The sequence below is a fragment of the Podarcis pityusensis genome (assembly GCF_964106645.2).
Source record: "Podarcis pityusensis genome assembly, chromosome: 11".
Lineage (NCBI taxonomy): Eukaryota > Metazoa > Chordata > Lepidosauria > Squamata > Lacertidae > Podarcis > Podarcis pityusensis.
Genome location: NC_138036.1, coordinates 41,061,491 through 41,081,769, shown reverse-complemented (window position 1 = coordinate 41,081,769; position 20,279 = coordinate 41,061,491). Strand labels below are relative to the sequence as shown.

Here is a 20,279-nt window from a genome sequence, read left to right as displayed (position 1 = left end):
GCAAGTGAGACTTCTGGAAGTCTAGCCGTTCCACCAATAATGTGTTCTGGTAGGTAGAGCATACAGAGAAACATTGCATGGCCCTTAGCAGTTCCTGCAATAATTGGGCAATAATTTCACACACCCAGTGTTGGGCAGTTTGCTAATAATATTTCCGGCCCTTGTAGATGTGTTAGATATGGTTATCAATGCAATTGACATCCATTCTAATAACCCTATCAGAAAATATTCTGTACTAGTTCACCAGGACAGGGAGGTCAGCATAATTCCAGATGATGGCGATGGTATTCCCCAGCCGGCATTGTGCAATGATGAGGGATTATGGGGAGTTTCAGCTGAAAAACATATTGAAGAGGTACAGGGCTTGGATAAGTGTTAGTTGCAGAATGTGCATACCATTGTACCTTGCAGCTGTGTGATCATTGCCTGTGCATTATTCTTTTATTAACTGCTTTGCCATGCTTGCCTTTTATGTAAGATTAAGGCCCCCATGTGTGGAAAAGATTTTGAGAATCAATTATGTACAGCCTTGTATAAGCTAATTGAAATACAACACACATACATCAATAACTAAAAATACCCTCTGCCTTCAATAGATTGTGGATGTACATTATGATCATTTATGGCACTACTGCTGGAAACAGCAATCATATGGCAAATGATCCCTGCCAGGGCCATGATGTTTAGAAGTACTGGAAGATCATAATTTACAATATCTGTGATAAGTGCTTGCATATGTTACTTGAAGGGTGGGAACATCACTTACCACAGGGAGGCTATTTTCCATTGTCTCCATATGGTGCCCACTGTGGCCCCAAGTCCTTCATTCCTGCATGCCCTCTTTACCTGACTTTTCCCTAGATGACCTCTCACAGGTACTCTGATGCTGCCGTTTTTTATGGCATGGAATATATGGATGTTTTTAGCTCACTAAAACACTGTAGTGTATCTTTGCTCAGTGCAGGTATGTATCATGCTGTGGTCCAATGAACTCCCATCCTTACTATTTCCTCACAGGATTGGTTCTGCTAAACAGAAAAACTGGCCAACCATCCCATGTCGAAGTGGCATCTTCTGGGTTGCATGTACTCTGACAATAAAATAAAAGTTGGGTTGTATCCCTTCTTCTCTTCAGTCTGGTATAGGTTTCCATGAACAGAAAAGGGAGGGAAGCAATTTTTGCAGATTCGTTCTCTCTGGGGCTCTTTGTGCAACCCCTTTTCCCAAAAGAAAACCTGCTTCAGGGACTGGGGAATAATTCAGACCACCATGAGAGGTAGTATAATGGGTGCAGAAGAAAGAGAGAATTCGGGGGGAAACTACATATCTACCTGTCACTGGAAACAAGGAGGGAGTGTTCATGTGCTTGGGTCCTGCTTGTGGGCCACTGGCTTGATCCTGCAGGTTCTTCTTACATCCTTTTACAGAAGCTTCCTCAGGGGCACAGTGCCTTCTCTGAACAGAGGGACACAACTGGATATAACCCAGAATTCTGTGCCCATGCAGTCCAAGTTGTGGGCTGTAAAACTCTCAGCTGTGTTAAGTGAGAATGAGTTGACTGATTCCTATACAGTAAGTCAGACATTAAAAAAAAAACCTTACTTTACTGTACTACACAATTAATCCTGGTCATTTTGTATAAAAACTTTTTGACTTGTTATCAGCCAGTATATGATCTATAGAACTCGGAGAAATATATGATATTAAAGTGAGGAATATACGTATCAGAATTTTTGAGAGCACTTTTCTTTTCATGGTGACATACCGTATTTTTCGCTCTATAACACGCAGATTTTTTCTCCTGAAAAGGAAGGGGAAATGTCTGTGCGTGTTATGGAGCGAATGTGTGGTCCCTGGAGCCGAAAAATCAGACAAAAATCAAATCGGGCTTCACGATTGCTGAAACGGAACAAAGAGCAGGGAAAGCCCCTCCCCTCCAGGCAAGCAGAGGGGAAAAGAGGAAGCAGCTGCTTTCCTGCATTCTGCCTCAGGGTCTTACTGCCCACCCGCTCTGTTTCGTTGCTGTGTTTGCTGAAACGGAACAAAGAGCAGGGAAAGCCCCTCCCCTCCAGGCAAGCAGAGGGGAAAAGAGGAAGTGGTTGCTTTCCTGCATTCTGCCTCAGGGTCTTACTGCCCACCCGCTCTGTTTCGTTGCTGTGTTTGCTGAAACGGAACAAAGAGCAGGGAAAGCCCCTCCCCTCCAGGCAAGCAGAGGGGAAAGCAGAGTGTCTGCTTTCCTCTCTGTGCTTCGGAGGGAACAATGTTTGTGAAGGGAAGAGAGATTACAGGTTCAGCTTAAAATTCTGATTTGACTTCCTGCTTTTTGTTTTTGGGGACACACAGCATTCAAATATGCTTTCTTCAATTTAAAAGGATGAAATCCTTAAACAGTGTTTTGCCTGTAAATTCATGCGATCTGGAAGATTACAGTGTCTGTACCTCTTAAGGGATGGCAAAGCTTAGGTTTCGCTGCTAAATAGTTCTGAATGCAGTTAAAATGCTTTCTTCTGTCAAGGCAATTAAAAAAAATAAATATCAGGCAGCCGGAAAACATGCAGATGGGGGGGGGGAGAGAGAGAGAGAGAGAGAGAGAGAGAGAGCTGGCTGGCTTGTGTGGGTGGGTGGGGGGGAACTTTTGCCTTCCTTTCCTCACGTTATAGCCCTCTCCTGCATTCTTAGCCTTCTGTGTTTTTCCTTCCCTCCCCACTTAAAATGTGGTTACAAAGCATGGATCCACATGGATCCTCAGGATCTTTGCATTGGGTCAGCCAAAATTCACCATCAGAGCACATAGCATGTCCATGGCTACAGCCTGCCCCCCCAAAATCACGCACCCACTGTTGCCTGGGGCTGCAATGGTGCAAAAACGTGGTTACAAAGCATGGATCCACAGGGATTCTCAGGATTTTTGCATTGGGTCACCCCAAATTCACCATCAGATCACATGTCTGTGGCCACAGCATGAAGCACAAAAATGATACGTCCACTGTTTCATTCAGAATATTTTTTCCCTTGTTTTCCTCCTCTAAAAACGATGTGCGTGTTATGGTCAGGTGCGTGTTATAGAGCGAAAAATACGGTATTTTTTTTTTACTAGTTCTTCCAATGAAAACTTTGGTAGAACTGCTGGGGCTGGATAAAATTGTTCTGTGGATTGTATCCAACATACATACTACAAGTGTTCCATCTCTGACTTAAAAGATTTGCATATGAATAAGTAGAACTAGCTAGGTTATAGAATGCAGCTTTCCAAGTATCACTCTGCACTTCATTTAGCAATGGTATTTATTGTGAGTAATACCAGTGTTACAACTATGTCTCCTGCAGTGAATACACAAAATCCTTAAACATCTATCTGCATGCACCTAGGAGCCCTGATTTGGCTTTGGTTCTCCAGTGCACATATATAAATGCGTCTTATTCACACAAAATGCTTGCTGGGGAATGTACCAAACATGATTGCCTGTAGTAAATTTGGCATCTTGGAAAGTAAAGGTTAAGCCAATTTTATTCCACTTTTTCTTTATCATCTTTGCTTCTCAGTGCAGGATTGTAGTTACTACTGAGGAGGAGGAGGAGGAGGAGGAGGAGGAGGAAGAGGCAGGGAAGTGGGGAAGAATGAGGCAGGGCATACAGCATGTAATATTTCTCTTCCTATATTCTTACCCTGCAGAACTCTTCCTTCTCTGTTCCAGAATAGAATTCCTGAATAATGTTCTGCATCAGAGAGTTTTCTTTCTCTACTAAGCAACTTCATCCAATATTTATTTGTTTATTTATTTAGTTATTGAACATTCTGAACTGTCATTTATCAAAAAAAATTTCCAGGGCATTTATAAGCAATCAGCGAAACACAGTTACAATTGTAAAATGTTGTACAATAAAACAATCAGAATTTCCTAAAACACTCATGAACATTAGAGCAGTAGCTCCCACACATCTGGATCAGAGGAATTGCTTCCAAGGTTAAATATACAAATTCCATGATTAATTGATTTTCTCATTTTAGAAAATAAATAATGAGGCCCAGCCATTACATTAAGTTAGGTGTGGGTTTTGCATCCCCATGATTCACTGTATCAAAATAGGTCAGTGTTAGGAAATGGCACTTTATTATTTTGCACTGCCAGATAGTTTGGGCCAGGCAATAGATAAAAGTCTTTGGTTAGATTAATGACCAAAGTCTTTAATCTAAAAGTTTAGTTTAAAGCCTGTTCCTGGTGCTCATCCATTATTAGATGCCAGTAGCAATCCTTCTCAACTTCCATAGGCAGGATAACTGCATTGTCTTATGACTGAATCCACGGCTGTAAAGCAGGATAATGAAAATGTTGCAAAATATATGGAATTTTCCGGTCTTTGGCTCAGCTGTGGCAGTCGCTCTGCTCACTGCGCTGCATAGCACACTGGCCATTTGTTGGCGAGTTCATATTTCACATGGCAGGGAATTGGGAAGACTAAGCAGACAGGAGAAGAGTTTTATTTGCAATAGCCTATGTATCCCTAGACTCTGATTTGACATTAAACATCTGCTTCGTGATCTGTTTCAAGGCCACTTCCCTTCCGCCAACAAAGGTTACGACTTCAGGCAAGCTGTGCTTTCCCTGGCAGGGGGAAATTTGCCTGAAGTCTTGATCTAGTCAGAATTAAAGCACCCTGCCTTCAAATCCTTTTTCAATTATTTTCAAGAGACTGACAGTAAATGTATCAATACGGTACATTTAATTGGTAAACAAGGTCACTGCTTTGCTTAATCCATTGCTAAAACTTTTGTGACGAATGTGCAGTGCTGTTGGGGAAATTATGAATGTAGTTCTTATTTATATTTAGGCAATTGGACTGATATCCATTCTGGTCTCTCAGGGCCTTTTGACATTACAGATGAAAACAAAATAAGCATGTGTATTGGTTCTCAGCTGCTTACTTCCAGTTTGTTAATTTAATAAATGTAGACTTGTATTCAGATGTTAGTCAACACACATGCTCAAAGGTGAAAAATTCAGCTCTTTGAAATAATCCAATACAGCGTCTTTTTTGTGTATGCATGATGGGAGCCTAATTGCACATTTCACTTGCATTACACTAAATGCACTTTGAGAGTTTGATAAGGTTTCGTCTGAAGGACTGTCATCTTGTTTCATCCTGACATACACAAATTAAATCCTGGTTTCCTGACTTTCAACAATGGAGCTATTCTTGACCTTTTAGTAATGTGGGCTGTATGTTATCACCCACATGATTTACTGTTTTGGTACAAAGTCTGTAGCGCATATGGATATTCCTTTTCGTTTTAGAATATTTCCTCCAGCTTAAAAAAAGAAGAAGAGAGAAAGTAATTGAATATTTGCATATCTCCAAGGAGCCATGCGGGTTAAACTCCCGTATTCGTCTTCTGCGGTTCTTAGGCCACTTTGGTTTAAGAATAAGAGCTATTGCTTTTATGAAGTCCCTTTTTCTATAAAGTCAAAACCTCACAGCGGTGCACAGAAAGCTAGTGGTATAAAGGAGCTAAGTAGAGTCTTTAATAGAGAGAGCTAGGTTGTAAGTGTTTTTGTTCCTACAGAGCAGATAGATTTAGCTCCATCTGTTCCATATTCATAACAAAGGAGATCGCTTACAGGAGGGCTGACTTCCCAAAGTAGCATAGTAATAATCTTTTCCCTTTTTTTCACTTCAGAATGAAAGGGTATGGTCACTTGAGTTCTGCAGAAAGAAGTGAGCACTTCAGACGGGCTCTTTTCCTGCAACTCAGTTTTAGGACAAACATTCTTCCCGACATGTTTAAAATAAAAAGCCCTGTATTCTCCCTGTAGGAATTCATTTGCAGAATTGCTTGAAAAATGTAGGCACATTAGAAAGAAACAAAAAGTGAGCGTGGAGAGTTATATAGGAATGTGTACAAGCAGTTCCTGGGTGATGCCTCTTCTAGTTCTAATAGTGTGGGTGTGCGCACTTTTACAAAGAATACACTTTTTAAAAATCAGGTAGAAAACTGAAGTGGAAATCTGAGGTTCATTGAAAATGTGTGGAATATGTCTGCCAGCCTTTAACACTCTTTTTTAAAAAAAGCTATAGTTGACCTTACATTTTATGGATGCTCAGATAAGTTGTTTAATTGTTCTATAAAACCTAAGGGATGCCTTTTTGCTCAGACCATGTGGTGGGCCGGACTATATTTGGGGTAAAAAATGAATGAATTCCTATGCTCCACAAATAACCCAGAGATGCATTTTAAATAAAAGCACACATTCTACTCATGTAAAAACATGCTGATTCTTGGACTGTTCACGGGCTGGATTGAGAAGGCAATTGGGCCGCATCTGGCCCCTGGGCCTTACGTTGCCTACCCCTGGGTTAGACTATGGAGGAGGTATCTGTCCACCAGGCTCTGCTGTTGGAAAGGTCCCAGCTTAGCTTGCTCAAAGTGTAGTCATTGAGAAGCTACTGCCGGTGGTAGCAATGGTAGAGCTGCAATATAAGGTGTTGTGGAGCCAGGGTGGAGCAGAGCCAGACATGAATCCACTTTATCCTAGGATTCTCCATCCCTGTGAGGGGCCCAATCCAGGCCTCTTAGCTGCACCTGCCAGGGGCTGGCATAGCAACATAAAAATAAAAATTGCTCCCATCTTCTGCCTTGGTTGATGCAAGTAGCAGGGTTTGGGATGCAGTGTCCAACCCACTGTTCCTCTGTACTCTTACCTGGGCTGAGTTAAATTTGCTCTTTAAGGCTGGCATTCTGTACACATGGTTGTATAGGTCCCATTGAATTGTACACATGGTTGTATAGGTCCCATAGGTTGAATTACTTCTGGGTAGACATACCGTATTTTTTGCTCTAGAAGACTCACTTTTTCCCTCCTAAAATGTAAGGGGAAATGTGTGTGTGTCTTATGGAGCGAATGCAGGCTGCGCAGGTATCCCAGAAGCCAGAACAGCAAGAGGGATCGCTGCTTTTGCTGCACAGCGATCCCTCTTGTTGTTCTGGCTTCTGAGATTCTGCATTTTTTTTTTTCTTGTTTTCCTCCTCCAAAAACTAGGTGTGTCTTATGGTCTGGTGCGTCTTATAGAGCGAAAATACGGTATGTAGGTGTCAGGGAACTGACATCAGAGCGGGAGGCGAAGGGGAGGCTCCTGGATGATGCTGGAGAAGGACCCAGCAGTAGGGGGAGAGGCGACTCAGTGGAGGGGGAAGCATTTAAGCGCAACACCAGGAACAAAAGTGAGCAGATGGGAAAATCGGAGAGAGGGCTCACGGACTCTTCACTGGAACTCAGTGAGGAGGGGACAGGTCCCCCGCTACCCACGCCCACCCTGCGCAGAAGGCTCCCGCGCAGTGAGAGGCGGAGGAGATTGGGTGTCAAACAACTCTTATGTTGGAAGAGATTCAAGAAACGCCCACTGACGGATTCTGCTAGTGACTGAGACAGTCATGATGAGAAAGGGCTGTGCAGTCAGAAAGGTTTAACAAGGCAAATTAGCCTAGAGGGGCACCAGTTTACGCACGAGTAACTCCTACTCATTACAGTAGGTTTTCGCAGTAAACTTTTATTTTCTTAGACATACTTTAACTTAAGCACAGAAATACTCTCCAAAATGACACTAATGTGAGTAAACAGAACAATCAAGGAAACTTGGAACTGTGTCTTGTGAATGTACAAATGAAAAAAGAAAGAAAGAAAACCATTGGCATTTGTATTGCAAATTCAAGTAAGGCAAGCCAAGCAGGAATGTGAAGACCAAATTGCTGAGAATTGGACAATTTATTTTTCTTCCCCAAATATGTTAAAAGCAGGATGCTCGCTTCGGCAGCACATATACAAATATGTTAAAAGCAGGAAGCCAACGAGACAAGCAGTGGACAGTAATGACAAAGGTGTAAGAGGAACATTGACGAAGACAAGGAAATTACACTGAAACTAAATAAATCATCTGCATTGGCCTTCCCTGATCAAGAGATAAGAACATATTTAGAAGTTTAGAACCAGTTCGCAAGTTAAGATTTAAAAAACTGCTAAAGCCAGTGGGCATGCAATAGAGTTCTTAAAAATATCCATTGTGGAAGAGTTTTTTAAACTAAATTTTATTAGATAGATAGATAGATAGATAGAAGACAGACATACAATTACCTCTAAATTTTCCTTCACAACATGTTTCAAGAAGAGAGCATCTACCAAGGTATACACCCAGTTTAATTTTTAGAGAGCATTACTTAATCTGGGTATGTTAAGCATATTGTAGAAAAAGAACTTTTCCGAGGGAAAATCAGCATGACCTCATTAAAGAAGTGCTGTTTGATAGTGGGACAGACTACCTTAGAAGGTGGTGGACTCCTTCACTGGAGGTTTTTAAACTGAAGTTAGAAGGCATTTGTCATGGATTCTTTAGCTGTGATTCATGGACTAGATGACTCTCAAGAGTCCTTTCCAACTCTACAATTCTATTCTAAGACGATTCATGCGTTGCCAATTGTTCAGATTTCTTTGCTATATCAACAATTATTCATTTTTTGCCATTCTATACTTTCATTTAGCTTTTCATAACATAGAAGATTAACAGTTGGATCACAGGATTGGCGCACCTTCACTACAAGGGAAGTCTGAACTGTTTGTTACCTTTTAGTCTATAAAGACAGTGACCAGAGGAAAAGGTTCCTTCTCTTCTTATAATACTAGAACTTGGGTCACCCATTGACATTGATTGGCTGTACATTCAGGCAGGCAGTAAAAGTACTTCACACAAATACATAATTTATGGAATTTGCTGCCACAAGAAGTAAGTATGTTCATTAGCTTAGATGGCTTTAAAGCAGGATTTTGACAAATGCATGAACAATATTTATTGGGCTATTAGCCATTATGATTAAGTACCATCATAGACTACTGAATATGAGTTGCGAAGGCGTAACAGTGATGAGAGCTATTGGCTTCATTCCCTTCTGGTGAGCTTCCTCAAGACATATGGCTTACCGCTAAGAAAAAGGATTCTGGACTAGATTGCTCTGATCCAGCTGGACTTGCACTTACCATTTCCAGAACTGTTTTGGGGATAGTGCTATTTAAATTATTCAGGGTTGGAAGAAGTTAAGCTTGCAAATTATACCAAATAAATCAACTAGATATAAGTAGCCTATTAAACTCTAGAAGAACCTCACAAAATGGGGTTCCCTCTTGTGAGCTCAAAGTGTGCACAACATGGGAAAGAGAGAAAGAGAGATCACTGCCACATACCCTAGGATCTGAGTTGTAGTCTCCCTATGTGAAGTATATTGGGTGCTGGGTTGAAATGTATCCTATTGTCAGGGACTGGGCAGAGGAGTAATGGTGGAGACTCCCTCCTCCCCAGCCTGAACCTTCCAGGGAAGAGAAAGACAGCATAGATTTACAACAGTGGTTTGCAGGAAGTCACAGCTCAGAGGTAGATGAGGGGCAAAGTTGAGAAATAATGGAAGAAGAGGAGGGGAAGGCAGAGCCAGAGCAGTTGGCGGCCACATTATCACTAGAAAGCATTCCAGACCCCCCCTTCTCCCAGAACCTGGCGAGCATTGAAAGTAGAAGAGCAAAGGGCTCAAAGACAAAAGGCCCTAAGCGGCCACCATAAGGTGGGTGGTGCTGTTGACGATTGAGGGGAGATGGGGGGGTGGAGATTACTCCAAGAGGCTGCATTTCTTAGCCTCTCTCTGTGAATATTGAATAAAAGACCTTGGTAAGATCTTTCCCTGTCTTATCTATTGCCGGCAGCCTACCTTGGGGGGATCGGATTCCCTGACACCTATGATCTGTCATGGTAATGAGGGTCAGCAGTGCAGGAGTAGAATTGTGCCAGATTCAAGCTTGTATAAAGTTGTGTTGTCAATTGGGTGTAAGTTTATACAACTCCTGTACAGTGAGTATAGTGAAAGTGTACATCCTACTCATGACTTCATCTTGTTTTAGCCACTCCATTGGGAAGTCTGGGCAGCACTCCTGATATATTTGTCATGGTGGTGCATCTTCTGTTCCATTAGCAAAATGATGCCAAATCCTACAACCTGTACACTGGTATAACACAGCAGTAGGATTGCTGTTAACTGCTCTGCTTTAACTGATTATGCACTTGGTAGTTGTAGATATAGGCAAAATGTTATCAGAATTCATCTTGTGAACTAAAAAATGGTTTCTGAGTTGCTTACAATTTTAATCTATGAAAGTGAAAGTTTATAATGGTGGGGAAGCCACTGGTCATTATTATAATCAAACAATCAACAGATTGAGTTAAACAGAAAGCATTGATTTATCAAGTACAGAAATATAATCTAACCCTAGCAAATTGCGTGATAGCACACATGATAAGGATTTGCTGTTACTAATGTGACAATGATATGTCCATCAGTTGATTTAGTCCTATCTTGTCTAGAGATGAAATTAATTAAAATTGAGTTATTATTTCTTTGGATTAGCATTTCATTTTTAAAATGAAAAAAAATGTGTACCTTTATGCACTGTTAATAGATTGAAATAACTTGACAGTTATCTAACTACGTTTCTGATTCTGGGACATTATAAGTCACACTGTCATTGAAATGTTCCAGTGGAAGTGTAAAATTAGAGACCTACGTCATATATCCCCTGGGCATTTAATTCCTGTAGTAGCTCAACAGTGTGAGTTCTTCCAGTACGCTGATAATGTTGCTTGTGAACCAGCCCTTGGAGGTGAGCAAGCCCTCATCTCCGAGGGCCAATCACAGAAGTGGGAGCTCAGGAGCCATTAACACACATACACAGAAATATAGTCAGCACACACACACACACACACACACAAAAAGAGTTGCAGTATGCCCTGTATACCAACTGGCCCATGGAAACCAAACCCACTGTTTGGTGGGCTGGGAAGGAGTCAGTATGTCCCTCCCCAGCACCTACTCACCCACAATAATTCCAGTAATGTCCTGCCTGCCAAACACTTGAGGGGATTCATCTCTCTCTACACATGCAAATCAACCCCTCAAGTGTTTGATGGACTGAGATAGTACAGTTGTGTTGGGGGATATAGCTATGTCCTTCCCCAGTGCATTCTTTCCAACATTATCACCCTGAGGGGGTTCCCAGGGGATGGGAATGCAGTGTTAGCTTAGGCACCAATGGTGGGCTACACAAAAGGATTCCGAGGGCTGCATTCAAGCCATGAGATGCCCACATGTGCAGTAGACAATCTACCATTTGTGGGAAATAGGATCATCTTAAAGGATAGTCCTGGTTGCTGGTGGGCCCACAACACAGTTCCCCCCCTCCCTGGTGTAGGGGGAGTGATGCCCTTTATCCCAGGGTGGCACCACAATCACCCCAGGCGGTGATCGTGGGGGGGGGGTATGAAAGCGGTAGCGCGACGTGTGCTGAGCACCTGCTTCGCACTGCCGAACACCCGCCCACCCCTCCCTCCCTTTTGTTTTAGGTGCCCTCTGGCCTTGCTTTGGACTTTGGTTGGTCGCCTGTCTTGGGACGGGGGGGCGGGTAGGAATTTTTCCATTTGGCAGATTGGCACTGGCCACTTGGTTTTCGCCTACCTCTTAGCAATCACTACAACTTTGTAAGGTTTGGCAGTTAGGCATTGGCTTATTGATGTGGGGGGGGGGGAGGTCGGCCATTGCCTGCCCCTCCATGTTCAAGGGTATTCCGATAAAGGAATCCAGGGCCTGGATCCTGTCCAAAGTCCGCTTGAGGGGCTAGGGCCATGCCAGGCCTCTGGGAACACCGAGGAGAGCTGCAGGCGGGTTCCCCCAATGTGGCTTCCTCTTTGGGTGGTTTACCCTCCCTGACTCCCTGCAAGGTGGGCAGGAGTCAGATAGAGTCTATTGCCAATGCCTAAGCAAATACCGCTCACATTTGCTGTAATCAATAAAGTTGTGGCCTAAATTTTGCCCATTAACCTTAAACCAAAATCTGTGTCTGTGTGAATTTATTTTTTCTGGGGGGCTGGCTTGGGGGCCTTGACACGCAATACTCAATTTATGCTATTGATGTGGTAGGGGGGAGGGGATTGCGCTGCTCCTCTGCCATGTGAATTAAGCACCTACCCCATGGGATGTATGAGCTGGGGTATTTGCTGTCTTTATGCTCCGCCCTTAAGGCATGTGAGTTCTGTTTTGTGTTTCATTCTATGTTCGTGCTGAAACACCAACAAATGTATCTTAGGGGACTTTCACCACACCCCTCTTTCAGAAGAGAGGAGGCAGTTTCTCCTCAGGTATAAGCACTGCAGTGGAACATAGTTGCATGGCACATTCAGTATCCCCGTATCAAAGCTAATGAAGGCAGATAAATCAGTTTCCCATGTGCATGTGAGTGTTTGTGGGAAGGGTGTTACTGGTTTGTTTGTTTCATTTAATTATGTATTTTGTGTTCTCATTTTTATGTTGTAGACCACCCTGTGATTTTTGGATGAAAGGGAATGCACATATTTAATAAATTAATCATCATTATTATTAGTAGTAAATGCATTACTTATTAAAACATTTTTTTCAATTAACATTGTCAGGCAGATGTTCTACCAATGCTTTTGCATTTTTCTCAGTAGTTGTTAGAGCTGTATCATCTGCAGCTGGCATCCTCCTGTCTCTTGCTTCAAGACATTCAAAATCTTCCGCTTTGTCAGTAGCTTGACCCTGTTGATGATTAAATGTAGAGATATGGCAGACTAGGTGAGATCAAATGTTGCCAGCAAGTTGAGTCACCTCCTACGGCTATGTAGGAAAGCAATTTACTCAGGATGCATGCTTGATAAAGCAAGTTTCAAGAATGAACAAGTAATGAATGTACAAGACTTAAGTCTCTATGAGCGGTCAGATTTAGAGACAACTGGACAATTAATTCTTGGGTTGGAAATGAGAATCAATATATGGTGATCCAGATAAATCTTTAAAGCGTGCAGATTTCTGAGGGATGGAGCTTTCTTTGTGGGTAGAAATACTCTGCCTTATGATTTTTAATTTTGTAAAAAATAGTTTCCATGTACAGAATTCCTTTTGTAAGTGTATCATACTCATACTTACTTTTTGTTGGTTCATTAAATTTCCGTAGACCTTTTCAATAGTGTCTATGTAAATGTGAAACTTTTTTCAGTTTGCATTGTGAGAAGAATATTAATGCTTAATACTGCATTTACCTGGCTAATCTACATACATTTGTGTTGTACTGTAAATCACACTAAATCCTACAGGGGAAAGGCTCAGCTCTGCTAACAACTAATAGGCTCTCTTTTCTTTTGACTCCCACAAATTGAGAAATATTGCCCATGGCAAACATAATGGGAAACTGCATTTTTAATGCTCCCACACAAACTCATTTCTTTACAAAGGAGGAAGCAGATGGCGCTTCTTAAAAATGAAACTTCCCAAATCTCTGGGGCTGACACAGAGTATTGGAAATTTTTTGGTGCTTCTGGCTATCAGAATTAAGATTTGAGGGTTATATAAGGTTATGTGGATCTTGGATTTGACTAATGTCAATGGTATTGTGCTTGAAATGGCTAAAGGCAAATCATTGCTATAAATACTTTTTTCACACACCCCAAAGAGCTTGTCGTTATAACTTAGGCAGAAAACTGCCTGAACATCCTTTTCAGACTTGCTTGTAGTGGGATAGAGTTGGCTCTGTTCTTGTGTTTGCGCCTTCAAAGTTTGCAGACTGACTAGGATCGCTTGACTGGTTTTTGTGACTTCTGGGTATCTATTCCAGTCTTGTAGACAGCTATTTTTTAGAATGACAAGAGAGAGAAAAATCTCATGGTTCAGATTTCACTCTCCCAGCATGGAATGACATCCTAATGGAGCTAATAATTCTGCATGGTTATTTTAAGATGAAGCAGGTGCTTCTAGGTCAGTTTCACCATTCAACACGTTGGGTTTACATCTGGCCTGTGACACTACACCAAACAGGGAATAATAGGGAGCCCTTAAGATTAGCTGTTCAGTAGTGCAAATTGTTTGCAGCAGATGTACAAAGAAAAGACAAAAGCAGAATTCAGTAAGCAATATACAGTAATGATTAACAACATAATGAACAAATTGAATTGTCTGTGCCAGTGTTTCACAGAAGAGTAACTTAGTATGATCTCTCTTCACGAAACATTCTTACAATAGGACCTGGGTATACAAAAGAGTAAGAAAGTGTTCCTCAAAGTTTCTTGCAAGCAAGTTATCTTGGAATGAGGAAACTGCTTAAGCAAATACAGTATGTGCTGTTTAAGAGCAGGTGCTGTAGTTATTATCTTCTAAGCAGATGCAAGTTATACAGAGGGGCAGAAAAATATCTCTGACTATCCCTTGACATCCACTTATCTTCATCACTAGCTTTGCTAGTGCCTAAAAGGCCAGAAAGACACTACTGCTATTTTGTACCTATGCTAGTTTTACAGAGTTTCAATAGACGCTGATTTCCCCCATCCAGTTTAGTCAAAAGAAAGTCTCCGTTATTACTGATTAGGCTTGTCAAATATAGCGACTGATAGTTAATGTTTTCAGTTGGAGATAGGCCTGCTGAACTAGATGATTCTCTGGACCCCTTCCAGGTCTACAATTTTATTATTCTATATGAACTGTTGTTGTTGTTGTTTAGTCGTTTAGTTGTGTCCGACTCTTCGTGACCCCATGGACCAGAGCACGCCAGGCACTCCTGTCTTCCACTGCCTCCCGCAGTTTGGTCAGACTCATGTTTGTAGCTTCAAGAACACTGTCAACCATCTCGTCCTCTGTCGTCCCCTTCTCCTTGTGCCCTCAATCTTTGCCAACATCAGGGTCTATTCCAGGGAGTCTTCTCTTCTCATGAGGTGGCCAAAGTATTGGAGCCTCAGCTTCAGGATCTGTCCTTCCAGTGAGCACTCAGGGCTGATTTCCTTAAGAATCTATCTCTCTAGGTTATCTAGGTCTATCTATCTATCTATCTATCTATCTATCTATCTATCTATCTATCTGGGTTTGCCATCGCCTTTCTATATGAACTAGGGAAGATTTAAAAAGTAGCTTCGGGAGAACCAGATAGCCCTTTTCCAGACAATGGGAAAGGAAATCTTGATTCACCCTAAAGTTCTTTTTCTTGTTTTCTCTTGTAGAAAAATGATTGTTGTCCAAAAAAAAAGTTGAGAAATCAGGATTTTAGTGTGACTGGGTGTATGCAGCCCAAAGCAAAAGGTAGCAACAAGAGACAGGAATTCATGAAAGGAATTGAATGCCATGCTAAGGCGATTGATCCATTGATGCAAGCATGCTGGCTTGCCAGATGGATCAATCCTTCCCTCCTTCCCCCCACATGTTGTTCCAGGGGTTCTCCTGAGCCCTTGCAAAATCAATTGAGAGGGTGACACAGGGAGAAGGGAGGGGGAAAGCCCCATTGAAAGGGGAAGTTTGTGCACAGGGCTGCTGCTGCTGAAACTCATTAGTTGAATCCCCCTGTGTGTTCTTTCTAACTCCAATTTAATTTCATGCAAGAAGTGTATCCCCCCCCCCCCTTGTAAACAACAAACATTCTTCTTGCCAGTGCAAATGTAAATAAAGTGCACCATTAATATACCCATATTGTGGGTGTGTGCAACATTGTACTTGAGAAAGTGTGATTCAGGAAGCACAATGGGGAAAGAGTGTGGTGTGATTAATTGCTTTCTTGCCTGTTGAGGAGAGGGAATTGGGGGACTTAAATAGGTATATCCATGTCAAAGAGTCAAATTATTGTTATTTCAAAAAGAAGAAAGAAAGAAAGAAAGAAAGAAAGAAAGAAAGAAAGAAAGAAAAAAAGACTGTTTGCTATAGTATTAGCTCCTTGCCTTTAAACTGTTTATCAATGCATGGGCATTTGAGCCTTGACTGAACATCTTAAATCTGCTTTGACTCTGACCAGCCCCATCCTACCTGAAATATCATGTCTGGTATTGTATTGAATGTAGGTTGTTAGCCTAAGATCAATTTGATGAAAGCTGTTCAGTAACATAACTGGTTTGCAATTAACAAAACCTCAGTTCTTTGCATGATTTAGGGTTGGCATTGTGGGAGAGCAGGGCTCTTGTGTGATAACAGCTGTGTGGCAGGCAGGAGTTCAACAGATTAAGGCTTTTTAGCATGGAAAGACAATTATGGTGAAAGCTTCCATTGATGGCATTCTGTCTTTTAAGACATCTGATTGCTTGTGTGTAGCCACTTTGTATTTCATTGTTTCTAAATTTGCATATGTCTTTAAATTAGCATGTGCACATTTGTACTTGATTTTGAGGGTGAGGTGTCTGGCTAAATTGACATGCAGAAGATCCGTGTTAGCACCCCTGATTGCAGATGTACCTTGAATTCACTAATCAGTAAGGGTTCATAGACGGAATCAGTGCTTGCTCAGATTCTGAATACTTAATAAAGGTAGAGATCAGTTAATTTGTCAAGATACTATTTTTCTGATTAGAAAAGTTTAGCATCTGCTAGTATTTTGGAATGTGGATTAGCAATGCCTGGTAGTGGTTTAATTTTTGTGGATTGCTTAATGCATTTTAAATGCAATTATTGTAGCTTTGTTTCAAAGTAAAAGAAGAACAAAGCAAGCAAGAAACTCAAAATCACCCTGCTCAAGTTACTAAAGGGATATCAATCTTATTCTTGGTACCTGACATCATTTGGAGTGAAAGGGGTCTGCATTTATTCTTGGGGATACACTCTGTGAAAAGTAGTAACAAACAAACAAACAAACAAACAAACAAACAAACAAACAAACAAACAAACACAGAGCTCGTCAGGAGTGTGTGAATGAATGCAAAACTAGTATTTGGGCATGAAAGAGTAGAACTATCCCATGATATGCAGAGGCAAAGCTACCATATAAGCACTAATCTGTCAGCAGTTTGTGCATTTTCTCCCTTTAGTTGTGGTAAAACTGGTTATAATCATAAAGAGAGCAGATGGAAACGATTGCCTTTCTGTTTTATTAGAGGAAAAAATACACCAGGTAGTTTATAGGATAGCAAAATCCATGCTGCCTTTATTTTGCAAAGGCAAATAATAGCTTCCAAAGTAAGAGCATAAAACTGACATCCTGCCTTTGAGTATGTAGGCTGTCATTTGTAAAAATCAATTAAAAGTCTGGATGGAGCAGGAAATAATCAAATACTAATTTTTGCTTAGGCTAACAGGGCAAGCAAATTTGCTTGTTAGGTAAGGAATACAGTATTCCGATTTTGTTAAGCATCCTGTCCTGTCTTGAGAAGGATTTGTATATTCATCAGGGGCCACAGGAAGGACACAGTTTCCTGGATGCCCCTACAGAGTGCAATGCAGTGCCCTGTAACACATCAGTTACTGTAAATGTCAGTAGAGAGAGGGTTGCTGGTTGTTTTTTTTACCAACTTTGATTTAGTGAGAGCCTACGGCCAAGCCAGCTGTTAGCACTTCTTAACTGCTTGTCAGTGAGTACCAGGCAGAGCAGGAAAGCATCATTGCTGTTCAGTTTTGTTTTGTGATTAAAAGAGGTAGGCAGGCACTTCTAACAAGTGCTGGCTTACTCTATTTGAACTGCCACCCCCTCTTTCTCTTGTGTTCCTCCCTTCCCTCCTTGAACTTGCCACTTCCCCCCAGAAAATATGCCTTGGAAACAATGACTCAAAGTCTGAAGGAGCCGGTTCATAATTCTTTTACCATCTACATCTGCATATATCAATAATGAAGATGCAGTAAATTAATGTCTACCTATAATCAACTATACAAAGGAGCAGCAGATTGAATAAGGGCATCATGCATGCTCAGTGAAAACAAAATTATCAAAGTTAGCATCTTCTGAGATCGTGGAAGCACTTGGAATATGCTCTGGAACAAGAACACTTGCTTAATAAAGCCACACGTATTTTTTTAAGCAAGTCTTCCCAAAGTCCCTATAAGCCCCACTTACCTTGAGGCTTAGTGTGTTGGTTATTGGCTGGCTGTGTACACAAACCACTAATCTCTTTTTGTCATCGAGCTCCAGTTCAAGTCTGTCACAAATACTATCCCTCGGTGCCTTTTACCAGCGCCTTATCACAAAGGCCTTTTTTTAGCACCAGTCTCGTGGGCGCTGTCTGCCGAACCCTCTCCAAGCCAGCTGTCTAGTACAGGGCAGTTGGATTCTTTGCAGCATCCATAATCAAACAAATGGATTGTTTTCATAATACCCACCACCAAGCTCTTCACTCACCTGGGCTTTTCTCCTTTCATTTACTGCATTTCTTTACAGCATTATAAAATCAACAGCAGCGGTTAATTATGTAGCACAATCAGTACGACACTTATCTTCATCCAGTGTTATATCCTCAAATAATAATATACCTGTTGGTGGACAGACTGACATCTGGATGTGCTACAAACCATGATTCCATTTCCCTGTGGTACATGGTCATATGACTAAAAATGTGCACATTTGGACCACTCAATGAGTCGTGTGACCTACCACATGCGTTAATTTAGAGGCAAACCAATTTCCACATCAATGCATATAATTACAGTGGTACCTCGGGTTACACACACTGCAGGTTACATATGCTTCAGGTTACACACTCCACTAAGCCAGAAATAGTGCTTCAGGTTAAGAACTTTGCTTCAGGATAAAAACAGAAATCGGGCTCTGGCGGCGTGGCGGCAGCAGGAGGCCTCATTAGCTAAAGTGGTGCTTCAGGTTAAGAACAGTTTCAGGTTAAGTACGGACCTCCGGAACGAATTAAGTACTTAACCCGAGGTACCACTGTATTAGCAGTTCATGATTCCTGAAAGCAGATTCGTGATTTGCTGAAAGCAGGAATTTCATAAATGTAGCAGTTTCCAGTGTTTTAACGGCATCACATGATTACCCCCTAGAACCAGTAATGAAGAAATGAAACACTTTTATTGAGGTGAAGAAGGACCACAGTTTTAGTAACTTTATAATCAGAATCTTCAACAGTTAACTGGCTTTTCTTAATACAGGTGACTCCCCACTTATTCGGGGGTTACGTTCCAGCCCCCAACCCACATAAGCAAAATGAGAGTAAGTGGGGAGCCTACTGCAGTACATACAGATTCCGGCCGAACAGCTGTTGAGCGGGGTAGCACAGCAGCAGCAGCAAGAGCTCCCATGTGCCATTTTGGAGCCTGGACCTTTGGCTTACTGGCATCCTGTTCTGACTCTGGGGAAGGTATCCTTGTGAGCTACAAGGATTTTCTAGCTCTCTTTAGCCATTTCAGCTTAGGATTGATTGATTGATTGATTGATTGATTGATTGATTGATTTCCTGGTGCAACGCGTATATGCAGTCGTACGAGAGTTGATTGTGCACAAGTGGGGCCAGATGTCTGTACTACATTCCCAGCCCCAGTGGAAGTAACTATTTGCTCTGTGGCAATGCACACCATTTTAGTGCAAGCCTCAGCCCAAAGTTCAGGGCAAGTTCATCCTGGCTTTTGCATCTCTTTGCCACAGTGCAGACATATTTTACACTTATTTGGATCATTGTGTTTCTTGGATACAGAGCTCCTGTGACCTGAACTCCAATCTCAGTGTGTTCCTGCTGTTTGAGGAGAAATACTTTGTCTAGGTCTCCTTCTCACTGTGGCACCTCTCTCTGGAGGGTCGGAGAACTCCTTGTAACAGTGTGGGAGAGAGCATGGGGCGGGGGGAATTCTGGCGGAAGAAGGAGTACAGTGGTACCTTGGGTTACATATGCTTCAGGTTACATACACTTCAGGTTACAGACTCCGCTAACCCAGAAATAGTACCTCGGGTTAAGAACTTTGTTTCAGGATGAGAACACAAAGCGTGCTCCGGTGGCGCGGTGGTAGTGGGAGGCCCCATTAGCTAAAGTGGTGCTTCAGGTTAAGAACAGTTTCAGGTTAAGAACAGACCTCTGGAACTAATTAAGTTCTTAACCCGAGGTACCACTGTATATTAAATTCAGCCAGGAAGAGGCTCCGCTGGAATAGATTGCAGTCCCTTCTGTGAATGGAAGGAGTTCTTCCATTCATCCAGCCCCATACCAATAGTTCTTGAAAAATATACTCAGTAGCAGCAGAAAAAAATGATTCCCATTAGAATTTTTAAGTCACTGCAGCTTTCAGGTAGTTATTATTTAGTATGTTAGCATGTGAAAATGATTTTCTGCACCCACCTTACTACATCAAAAGTGGCCTTGCAGACTGGCTCTTAGAACCAATTTGTAGAAGCAAGCTGGGTTGTTGTTGCTGCTGCTGCTGCTTCTGCTGTTGCTGTTGCTGTGGTTGTTGGCCTGAGTCTTATTGGGGTTCAAGGGTAGAGTCTGGTGGGTGGGTTCTGTGGCTT

The 20,279-nt window shown here is 41.9% G+C and overlaps 1 protein-coding gene across 3 annotated transcripts in view; it reads left to right on the top strand.

Moving 5' to 3' along the window:
* Positions 1-20,279, top strand: part of EFNA5 (ephrin A5) — a 219,093-nt gene that overhangs the window by 187,568 nt on the left and 11,246 nt on the right. The gene's annotated exons all lie outside the window — the stretch shown is intronic.